The sequence below is a fragment of the Gopherus flavomarginatus genome, chromosome 18 (genome assembly GCF_025201925.1).
Source record: "Gopherus flavomarginatus isolate rGopFla2 chromosome 18, rGopFla2.mat.asm, whole genome shotgun sequence".
Classification (NCBI taxonomy): domain Eukaryota; kingdom Metazoa; phylum Chordata; order Testudines; family Testudinidae; genus Gopherus; species Gopherus flavomarginatus.
This window is the reverse complement of record NC_066634.1, coordinates 19,616,556-19,627,980: the sequence shown is the minus strand read 5'-3', so window position 1 is coordinate 19,627,980 and position 11,425 is coordinate 19,616,556.

Genomic DNA, 11,425 nt, shown 5'->3' with positions numbered 1-11,425 from the left:
TCCTTGTGTCTGTTTTAAACCCGCTGCCTGTTAATTTCATCAGGTGACCCCTTGTTCATGTGTTATGAGAAGTGCTAAATAACACTTCCTTGTTGAATTTCTTCACACCACTCATGATTTTATAGACCTCCGTCATATCCCCCCTTAGTCATCTCTTTTCCCAGCAGAATAATCCCCGTCTTTCTAAACACCCCCTTCTCTGTACCATTTTCAATTCCAATACACCTTTCTGGAGATGGAGTGACCAGAACGGCCCGCGGCATTACAGGTGTGGGTGCGCATGGATTTATACAGAGGCAATATGATATTTACTGTCTTATCTGCCCCTTTCCGAACGGTTCCCAACCCTGTTCGCTTTGTTGACTGCTGCTGCTCATTGAGCAGGTGGTTTCAGAGAATGATCCACAATGTCGCCAAGATCTCTAATTTTGACAGCATCCTGCTGTAGGCACAGATGGGATTATAGAATATTAGGGTTGGAAGAGGCCTCAGGAGGTATCGAGTACAACCCCCTGCTCAAAGCAGGACCAAAACCAACTAAATCATCCCAGCCAGGGCTGTTTCAAGCCAGGCCTTAAATACCTCTAAGGAAGGAGATTCCACCACCTCCCTAGGGAACCCATTCCAGGGATTCACCACCCTCCTAGTGAAATAGTGTTTCCTAATATCCAACCTAGACCTCCCCCACTGCAACTTGAGACCATTACTCCTTGTTCTCAGTCTCTTCCCTATTGTAACCGCCTGTTAAGGATAAAGGAGGTCCCGAGCCCTGTTTTTCAATGTCCCTTCCTTTGCTTGTATTAACACTGAATTTCAGCCGCCATTTTGTTGCCCAATCACCCAGCTTAGTGAGATCCCTTTGCACGCTGCTTTGGACTTGTTACATCACAGCCCTGACCAGATGACATCATTTCCTTCCACGGCATCACACGGTGAAATCAGAGGCCCACGCTGGGTTTGTCCCTGGGGAGCAGCTGTCAGGACCCCACAGCGTGTCCCTGAGATTTGAATCCTGCCCTTTCCCAGTGGAGCTAAGGGGGCAACCCTGTGAGCGGGCAACAGCACTAGGTTGCTACCCTCTGTGCACCAGCTTCTCACGGGGGAGCTGTTCGTACATACACACACACACACACACACACACACGCAGAGGGGGGATGTGCACACACACAGTGCAAGGGGGGATGTGCACACACGGAGTGGGAGGATGTGCGCACACATACACAGAGCGGGGGGGTCAGTTCTAGATTTGATTCTAGAGGCAGTTATAAATTTGACTCTATAGGTTCTAGAGGTTCTAGATTTGATCCTAAAGGTTCTAGAGGTGGTTCTAGATTTGATTTTGACAAATAGCGGGGAACTGGTTGAGAATTTGAAAGTGGAAGGCAACTTGGGTGAAAGTGATCATGAAATGGTAGCGTTCATGATTCTAAGGAATGGTAGGAGGGAGAACAGCACAATAAAGACAATGTATTTCCAGAAGGCCGACTTCAGCAAACTCAGAGAGTCTATAGGTAAGATCCCATGGGAAGCAAGTCTAAGGGGAAAAACAACTGAAGACAGTTGGCAGTTTTTCAGAGACATTATTAAGGGCACAAGAGCAAACTACCCCACTGCGTAGGAAAGGCGGGAAGTCTGGCAAGAGACTACACTGGCTTAACCAGGAGATCTTCAATGACCTAAAACTCAAAACAGAGTCCCACAAAAAGTGGAAACTCGGACAAATTACAAAGGATGGATATAAACCAGAGGTGGGCCATCTTTTTGGCCTGAGGGCCACATCAGGCTTCTGAAATTGCATGGAGGGCTGGTTAAGGGAGGCTGTGTCTCCCCAAACAGCCAGCATGGCCCAGCCCCTGCCCCCTATCTGACCTCCCACACTTCTTGCTCCCTGATGGCCCCCCCAGGACTCCTGCCCCATCCAACCCTCCTGTTCCCTGTCCCCTGACCGCCCCTGGACCATCCTCCCCTGATTGCCCCCCGGCACCCCATCCAACCCCTCATCTCATTCCTGACTGCCCCCCGGGGACCCCTGCCCCATCCAACCACCCCTTCTCCCTGACCGCCCCCTGTAACCCCTGCCCCTGACTGTCCCCCGCCACCCCATCCAACCCCCCGGGGTCCCTCCCCCCATTCAACCACACTGTCCCCCGCCCTCTGACTGCCCTGCCCCCTAACCACACCCCCGCCCACTGACCACCACCCCGAACTCCCCTGCCCTCTATCCAACGCCACTGCTTCCTGCCCCCTTACCGTGCTGCCTGGAGCACCAGTGGCTGGTGGTGCTACAGTCACACCGCCCAGAGCACCAGGACAGACAGAGCCATGCTACCGCGCAGCACAGAGCACTGGGTCAGGCCGCGGCTCTGCAGCTGGTGTTCGGTAAGAGCTTGCTGCCCCACCGCCCAGTGATCTGAGGCTGCAGGGGAGGGGGAACAGCAGGGGACGGCTAGTCTCCAGGGCCTAGGAGCTCAGGGTCTGGGCCGGAGGGTTCCACGAGCCGTAGTTTGCCCACCTCAATTTAAACAAATAACACAAGTGTGTAGGGACAAAATTAGAAAAGCCAAGGCACAAAACAAGAACAAACATAGCTAGGGACATAAAAGGAAACAAGGAAACACCCTACAAATACATTAGAAACAAGAGGAAGACCAAGGACAGAGTAGACTCGTTACTCAATGAGGGGGCAAGACAATAGCAGACAATGTGGAAATGGCAGAGGTGCTTAATGACGTCTTTGTTTCAGTTTTCTCCAAGAAGGTCGCTGGCGACTGGACATCTAACATAGTGAATACCTGTAAAAATGAGGTAGGATCAGAGTCTAAAATAGGGACAGAACAAGTCAAAAATTACTTAGACAAGTTAAATGTCTTCAAATCACCAGGGCCTGATGAAATGCATCCCAGAATACTCAAGGAGCTGACTGAGGAGAAATCTGAGCCATTAGCATTTATCTTTGAAAAGTCATGGAAGACGGGAGAGATTCCAGACGACTGGAAAAGGGCAAATCTAATGCCCATCTAAAAAAAGGGAAATATGGACAACCCGGGGAATTACAGACCAGTCAGCTTAACTTCTGTACCCGGAAAGATAATGGAGCAAATAATTAAGCAATCCCTTTGCAAACACTTAGAAGACAATAAAATAAGAGTTAGCAAGGATTTGTCAAGAACAAATTGTGTCAAACTAACCTGACAGCTTTCTTTGACAGGGTAACAAGCCTTGTTGATAGAAAGTGGTAGATGTGGTGTATCTTGACTTTAGTAAGGCTTTTGATACTGTCTTACATGAACTTCTCATAAACAAACTAGGGAAATACAACCTAGATGGAGCTACTATAAGGTAGGTGCATAACTGGTTGGAAAACCATTCCCAGAGAGTAGTTATCAGTGATTCACAGTTATGCTGGAAGGACATAACGAGTGGGGTCCTGCAGGGATCGGTTCTGGGACTGGTTCTGTTCAATATCTTCATCAACAATTTAGATCATGGCATAGAGAGTCCACTTATAAAGTATGCAGACAATACCAAGCTGGGAGGGGTTGCAAGGGCTTTGGAGAAGAGGATTAAAATTAAAAATGATCTGGACAAACTAGGGAAATGGTCTGATGTAAATAGGATGAAATTCAATATGGACAAATGCAAAATACTCCACTTAGGAAGGAACAATCAGTTGCACACGTACAAAATGGGAAATGACTGCCTAGGAGGGAGTACTGTGGAAAGGGATCTGGGGGTCATAGTGGATCACAAGCTAAATATGAGTCAACGGTGTAATGCTGTTGCAAAAAAAGCAAACATCATTCTGGGGTGTACTGGCAGGAGTGTTGTAAGCAAGACACAAGAAGTCATTCTTCTGCTCTACTCTGCACTGATTAGGCCTCAGCTGGAGGATTGTATCCAGTTCTGGGCACCACATTACAGGAAAGTTGTGGACAAACTGGAGAAAGTCCAGAGAAGAGCAACAAAAATGATGAAAGATCTAGACAACATGAGCTATGAGGGAAGATTGAAAACATTGTTTAGTCTGGAGAAGAGAAAATGGAGAGAGGACTGTCACGGAGTTTCGGGGGGACACAAGGCCCTGCACCCCCGGCTTCCCGCGATTCATGACTCTCAGCCAGCCAGTAAAGCAGGTTTATTTAGACGACAGGAACACAGTCCAAGACAGGTCTTGCAGGCACAGACAACAGGATGCTCCCCAATTAGGTCCATCTTGGGGTCCCAGGAGCACCAGAGCCCCATTGAGGGGTCAGAGCCCTGTCTGGGCTTCCCTCCATTCCCCAGCCACCTCCTGAAAACTCCCTCACTCCCCAGCGTCTCCTCCCCCTACAGCCTTTGTTCTGCTTCCCGGGCAGAGGTGTCACCTAACCCCTTCCTGGGTTCTCATGCTCAGGTCTCCTCCCTCAAGGCCAGTCTCCCATCCCCCAGTGCAGACTGTCCTCCCAAGCCAACACCCTCTACTCAGAATTCACAGACCACAGTAAAAACAGTCCCAGTTTGTCACATCTCTCCCCCCTTTGAGACCGAACTGAGCAGGGTCACTTCAGCCAGTGACCTGGGGAAGTTCGAACATTCCCATGTACGCCCCAGCATCCCTCTCCCCTGGTGAGAATTACACCAGACCCTTCACGCCCCCCTTTAGGTCAGGGGTGCTCGATGGCACCCGTAGTCTGCATGCGGGAAGGTTCATGTGGTCCGTGCCCTTTTCCCAACCCAATACCCCTGGGGTTGAAGCTGGGCTGGAGTCTTCTCCCAGCTTTCCAGTCTTGGGGGCTGTGATTCGGGCTCTCTTGGTTCAGAGCCCCCCTTTTGACCTTGGTCACCCTCTGGAAAGGCTCCTCTATGATGGGCAAGGGTCCTACAGCCATTTTCTCCTTGTCCCAGGCCTTCCTCACACTCTGGCAGCAGGATCAGCACTACTGTCGGACATCAGTAAAGACCCCAGGCCAGTAAAAGTTCTGCAGAAGCCTCTGCTGGGTACGCCAGGTTCCCTGGTGCCCTGAGAGGGGGATGTCATGGGCCTGGTACAGCAGCTGGCGGCGATACTTCCGGGGTACCACCAGCTGCCTCCTGATCCCCCTGACTCCATTTCCCTAGGGAAAGCCCATTCTTGGTACAGGAACCCCTTCTCCCACAGGAACCTTTTCCAGCAACCTCCCCCATGGTCTGTACCACACTGAGGTCAGCCAGGTCCCTTATCTTCCATAAGAAGGGATCTTTCTGCAACTCGTCCTGGAACTCAGCAGCTGGGACAGGGATGGAGACCTGCTCTCTCTCACCAGCTGGGTCTGAAGCCGCAGCCTCCTTGAGTTGTGTCCCTGGGCGTTCCCTCCCCATGGGCAAGGTACCCTTCCTGAGGTCAGGGCACAGTGTCCCTCACTGGCTCTGGCTACGGGTCATGACCAGGGCACCCTGGGAGTTGCTTGGCCAGTCCTCCAGGTCCCTCCCATCAACACCTCAGTGGGCAAATGTGGATGTACCCCCACCTCCTTGGGGTCCTCCTTGGCCCCCCATTTCAGGTGTACCCTTGCCACAGGCACCTTGAATGGGGTCCCGCCCACCCCCGTCAGGGCCAGGTAGGTGTCAGGCACCACCCAATCTGAGGCCACCACCTCGGGCCAGGCCAGCGTCACCTCTGTGCCCGTATCCCAGTATCCATTGACCTTCCTCCCATCTACCTCCAGGGGAACAAGGCACTCTCTCCAGAGGGACAGCCCTGCGCCCACCCTGTAAACCAAAAACCCAGAATCTGGATCATCCAGCCCCCCAGAGGAGCTGGCCTGGGGCTCTCCTCCCTCCTTAGCAGGTGGTATGCTGCCAGCTCCCCTTGCCTGGGAATGCTGCCCCTCGTCCGGCTGGGTCTTTACCCAGTCACTCCTCTGTGGGTTGGGTCTGCTCAGTCTGTCCCTGAGCCTGAGGCACTGGGCCTGTATGTGGCCTCTTTAGCCACAGTGATAGCAGCCCATGTCCCGCGGGTCCCCTCGAGCGGATCGGATGGACCTGACACTGGATGTTCCCCTTGGGGGGGGTCCTCCATGCTTCCCCTTTGGGAGGTCCCAGAGTCACTCTTTTCTGCATCATGGCGGGCCTGTTCCTTTGGGACCTCCTCCCTGTCATCCCCTGCCCGACTGTCCACAAACTCATCGGCCAGCTAGCCTGGGTGCTGGGGGTCCTCTGGCGTCTGGTCCATCAACCATCGCCTCAGGTCGGATGGGCACTACTCATATAGAGTATATATGAATAGGTCAAGCAGGTCCTCTTTAGTTTGGGCCCCAGCTGTCCACTTGCGGGCATACCCCTTTGCCCGGTTGACCAGTTATAAGTATGTGACCTCACGGGTTTTATGCTGACTCCTGAGCCTTTTCCGGTACATCTCAGGAGTCAGCCCAAACTCGCTGAGCAGGGCCTGTTTGAACAGTTCGTAGTCCCCTGCTTCCGCCCCTTTCAGTCGGCTGTACACCTCCACGGCTGTGGAGTCCAGTAAGGGGGTGAGAACTGCGATCCTGTCTGCAGGGTCAACCCTGTGCAGCTCGCAGGCATTCTCAAAGGCCGTCAGGAAGGTATCCATGTCCTCCCCCTCCTTATGCTGGGCCAGGAAGCACTTATCAAAACTCTTTGTAGTCTTGGGTCCCCCTCACTCACCGCAGCTGGGGCCCCACTGCTCCTCACCCTGGCCAGCTCCAACTCATGCTGATGCTGTTTCTCCTCATGCTGATGCTGTTTCTCCCGTTCCTCCCGCTCCTGCTTCAGTTCTTGCCTCCTTAACTGGAGCTCTTCCCGTCTCATCTCCCATTCATATTCCAGCCGCATCCGTTCCAGGGACGGGGAGCTCTGCCGGGCTGATCCCCTGCTGGCCGCTGGGGTCAGGGTGCCCTTGGTATTCGCTGGGCTTCCCCCAACCCCTCCCCTAGGTATAGGTAGGCAGGGTCTCGGGATGTCCTCGGCAGCAGTCTGACCCCTCCCAGCCAGGTCAGGCCCCGGGGCTCACGCTGCATCTGCCGGGCGGCTTCCCTCAGGGACAGGGCTCAGTTCACCCAAGCGATCCTTCTCCTCCAGCTGGGCAATTAGCTGTTCCTTGGTGGACCTCCCAATGCACAGCCCGCTCTGTGCACAGCTCCACCAGGTCACTCTTAAGGCGTTTAGCATACATCCTCTTGCTGGCCACTCACGGGCTTGTGCTCTCAGCTTTCCACCGTTAAAGGGAGACAACCTAGTGCACCAGCTCTTCTTGAGGTCACCCCCTCACTGCCAGGGTCGAGCTGCAGACACCTCCGCCCCTGGGACCACTTGCTGCGATCCCCCAGGGGACCCTGTTACTGCAAAAGTCCTTCTATCTGGTCACACACTCCCAGGGGTTAATTGTCCCCTGAAACCGTCTCTCTCTGATTCTTCAGCACGCCTGGTCCCTGTCAATCCCCCTTCATTTTACTGCTCCCCAGTCACTTACTGCAGGAAACGCCATCCCCCGGGTGCAGTACATCCCACCGCTACCACTAGTTGTCACGGAGTGTGGGGGGACACAAGGCCCTGCACCCCCGGCTTCCTGCCATTCACCGTGACTCTCAGCCAGCCAGTAAAGCAGAAGGTTTATTTAGATGACAGGAACACAGTCCAAGACAGGTTTTGCAGGCACAGACAACAGGATTCTCCCCAGTTAGGTCCATCTTGGGGTCCCAGGAGCACCAGAGCCCCATTGAGGGGTCAGAGCCCTGTCTGGGCTTCCCTCCATTCCCCAGCCAGCTCCTGAAGCTCTCTCACTCCCCAGCATCTCCTCCCTCCCAGCCTTTGTTCAGCTTCCTGGGCAGAGGTGTCACCTGGCCTCTAACCCTTTCCTGGGTTCTCACGTTACATGCTCAGGTCTCCTCCCTCAAGGCCAGTCTCCCATCGCCCAATGCAGATGTCCTCCCAGGCCAGCCCTCCCCACTCAGCATCCACAGACCACATTAAGAACCGTCCCAGTTCGTCACAGGGACATGATAATGGTTTTCAAGTACATCAAAGGTTGTTACAAGGAGAAGGGAGAAAAATTGTTCTGAACCTCTGAGGACAGGACAAGAAGCAACGGGCTTAAATTGCAGCAAGGGCAGTTTAGGTCAGACATTAGGAAAAACTTCCTAACTGTATTGTACTCAAAGTACTATACAGGATCTTTTCAGGGGAATTAAGACAAAACGCCACATTTATTAGTAATACAGGTATCAATTAATACTCTATGATATGCATATGAGATATATATCACAGTCATGCATTCACACACACACACAGACACAAACACACTCCGTCTTGCTGTTGTTACCAACTAGTTGCTCCCCTTAACTGCACTGGCCAGGTGAGTTAGATGGGGGAGGGGTGGAGCCGGGCTTCTGCCGATCCGGATCGATGCTCCGATGGTGACAAGACGAGACCCGGGGTCCTTCTGCAAGACACCTTGTATTTATAGCAGTTTCCTTCTTATGCAAATCTAGACCAGATTCGAAATCTGGGTCTGTGTCCATTGGTCTGTGTCCATTGGTCTTTGTGCTGCTTTTCTTTGGATGTTGTCCCAATGCTGCTCAAAGAGGGTGTTTTCTAATCCCTGAGGCTGTCAATATGTCTGCTCTTCTTTATTGGGCCCACTTGACAAGTTGTATTGTCCTTTGCTCTGGTTCCCATTCCCTCTTCAACTGTTGTAGCTGTCTGGAGGTGGGTGTCTTCCAAGCCTCACTCATTCACACCTCATTCAGTCAATAGGGCAATTGATTACAGAGTGGGGGGAAGATCTTATTCTACTTCTAGCAAAAAGGCACATTTTTTTTTACTTTAACTATACTATCCTTAGGGGCTATAACGTTTGATACAAAGTTTTCTACCAATTTTCTATATAGGGATCTAATACAAAGTTGTATGAAAATAAAGAGGCACAATGCCAAGTCATATGAAATACAAGATAACATCATGCCAGATGCAATGTCATAAAGATACTTAATACAGAAAGATACTTAATACAAAATAACACAATGCAAAGTTATAAAGATTTATAGAGATAGTTAATACAGAGATTTCTCTACAACTGTCGGGGTGGAATCTCCGTCATTGGGGATTTTTAAGAGCAGGTTGGAAAAACACCCGTCAGGGATGGTCTAGAGATTATTTAGTCCTGCCATGAGTGATGGGGACTGGACTAGAGACCTCTCCAGGTCCCTTCCAGTCCTATGATTCTATTCGATGTGCACACACACACACACGGGGATGTGCACACACACACATGGAGCAGGGGGATGCACACACACACATGCACACGCACACAGAGGGGGATGTGCACACACAGACATGGGGGTTGTGCACACACACACAGAGGGATGTGCACACACAGACACACAGAGCAGCGGATGCGCGCGCACACACACACACACTGCCCTGCACCCCACAATGCCAGGGCTCCTGCTCTGCCACTCAAAGCCTCCCTGCCCTATCCCCTAAAGCAGTCCCTGCCCCACATCACACAGCGCCCCCTCTCACATCTCCTACAGTGCCAGGGCTTCTGCCCCGACCTGCACCAAAGAGCACCCTCTTCCCCGTGCCCCACTGCGCCCCCTATCCTACGCCCCACAGAGCACCCTATCCACACCCCACAGCACCCTTTTCCCCATGCCCCACAACACCCCCTGCCCTGCACCCCACAGCACCCTCTTCCCTGCATCCCACAATCCCAAACTTGTGCCCCACACCCCACAGTACCTGCAGTCCAGTCCCAGCTATAACTGTGCCCGGCTTGTGCCCCCCAAGCTCTGATGTTCTCTGCCTGTGGGCCCCCACCCAGCTCTGACGGTGCCTGGCCAATCCTGCCCCTGCTCTGACTTCTGCCTGGATTATTCTCCCCCGGACCCTGAGTGTTCCCTCCCTGTGCCCCCCCCCCCAGCTCTGACTGTGCCTGGCCTGTGCTCCCCACCCCAGCGCTGACTATGCCAGGGGGTGGGGGCCTGGCTGGGGCAGGCCTGCAGCCAGGGCCGGGGGTGCAGGCTCAGAGCCAGGAGGATGCAGAAGCAGGGGCCTCTCAGCACAGCAAAGCCAGTGGGTGCTGTGGTGAGGGGGGTGGAGCTCAGTCAGCCCATGGGAGGGGCCACAGTGAGGGAGGTGGAGCCTGGCCAGCCTGTGGGAGGGGCCATAGTCAGGGAGGTGGAGCCTGGCCAGCCTGTGGGAGGGGCCACAGTGAGGGAGGTGGAGCCTAGCCAGCCTGTGGCACTGCAGCCAGCCTGGCCCCCTGCGTGCTCTGGATCTCTCCCGCCCGCCCTACCCGCTGGGAGTGCCAAGCCCTGCCCCCTGGGGTAGCTCTGTCCTTCGCCTCTTCCAGCCCCAGCAGCAGGGGGCGGTCTCTGGACCAGCCCCAGCCCCAGCCCCAGCCCTGAGCAAAGGGGCGGGGGGGGTTGCGGGGAAGAGGTGGGAGATTAACTCACCTGGCAGATGGCCAGCAGGCTTACGCCCCCGCCCCCTGGGCACAGACACCCCTAGCAGGGTGAGCAGCACCATTCTGAGCATCCCTCCCCCCCTGCAGGGCAGTGAGTGAGGGCATCCCCCGCCCCAGCCACCTAGTGCAGCAGAGATGGCCTCAGAGGCAGGACAGGGGGAGCTGTCAGGCTCCAGGAGAGGGGGCTTTCCCCTGGGGCTCCCCCCCACAGGGTTCTCAGGACCACCCAGTGCTCCCAGGGGCCTCCAGAGCTAATGGCTGCTGGACTGAGGGGGCATTAGGTTCCCTCCAACTCCTCTCCCACGCTGCCCCAGGTCCCTGCTCTGAGCCTCCCCTGGGGTTGGGCAAACCCCTCCCATTGCAGTGGGGGGGGCTCCCCTATCCCCCCACCACCTGGCTCTGACCCCTACCACAGTAGGGGTCAGGCAGGGGCTCCCCCAAACCAGCTCCCCAGTCCCACAGTGTCCAGTTGGACCAACCTACGGGGAGCCATAGGCCGGGCTGGTCCTGGGGAGGGTGGTGTCGGGTCCCTCCAGGACAGGGCCCAGCTCCAGGGCCTGGATCTGCAGCCCCTGCAGCCAGGGGGGGCCAGGGACTAATGGGGTGCTGGGGTTAATGGAGGCCCAGGGTTCATGGGGACATTGATTGGAGGGCAGGGGGTTGATGGGAGGCCAGGTTCAGGGGAATGTTGATTTGGGGGCAGGGGAATGTTGATGGGGGGCAAAGAGTTGATGGGGGGCCAGGGATCAGGGGGATGTTGATTGAGGGCAGGGGATTGATGGGGGGGCCGGGGATCAGGGGGATGTTGATTGGGGGCAGGGGGTTGATGGGGGGCCATGTTTCAGGGGGACGTTGATTAGGGGGCAGGGGGATGTTGATTGAGGGGCAGGGGGTTGATGGTGGCCAGGGTTCAGGGGGACGTTGATTAGGGGGCAGGGGGATGTTGATTGGGGGCGAGGGGTTGATGAGGGGGCCATGTTT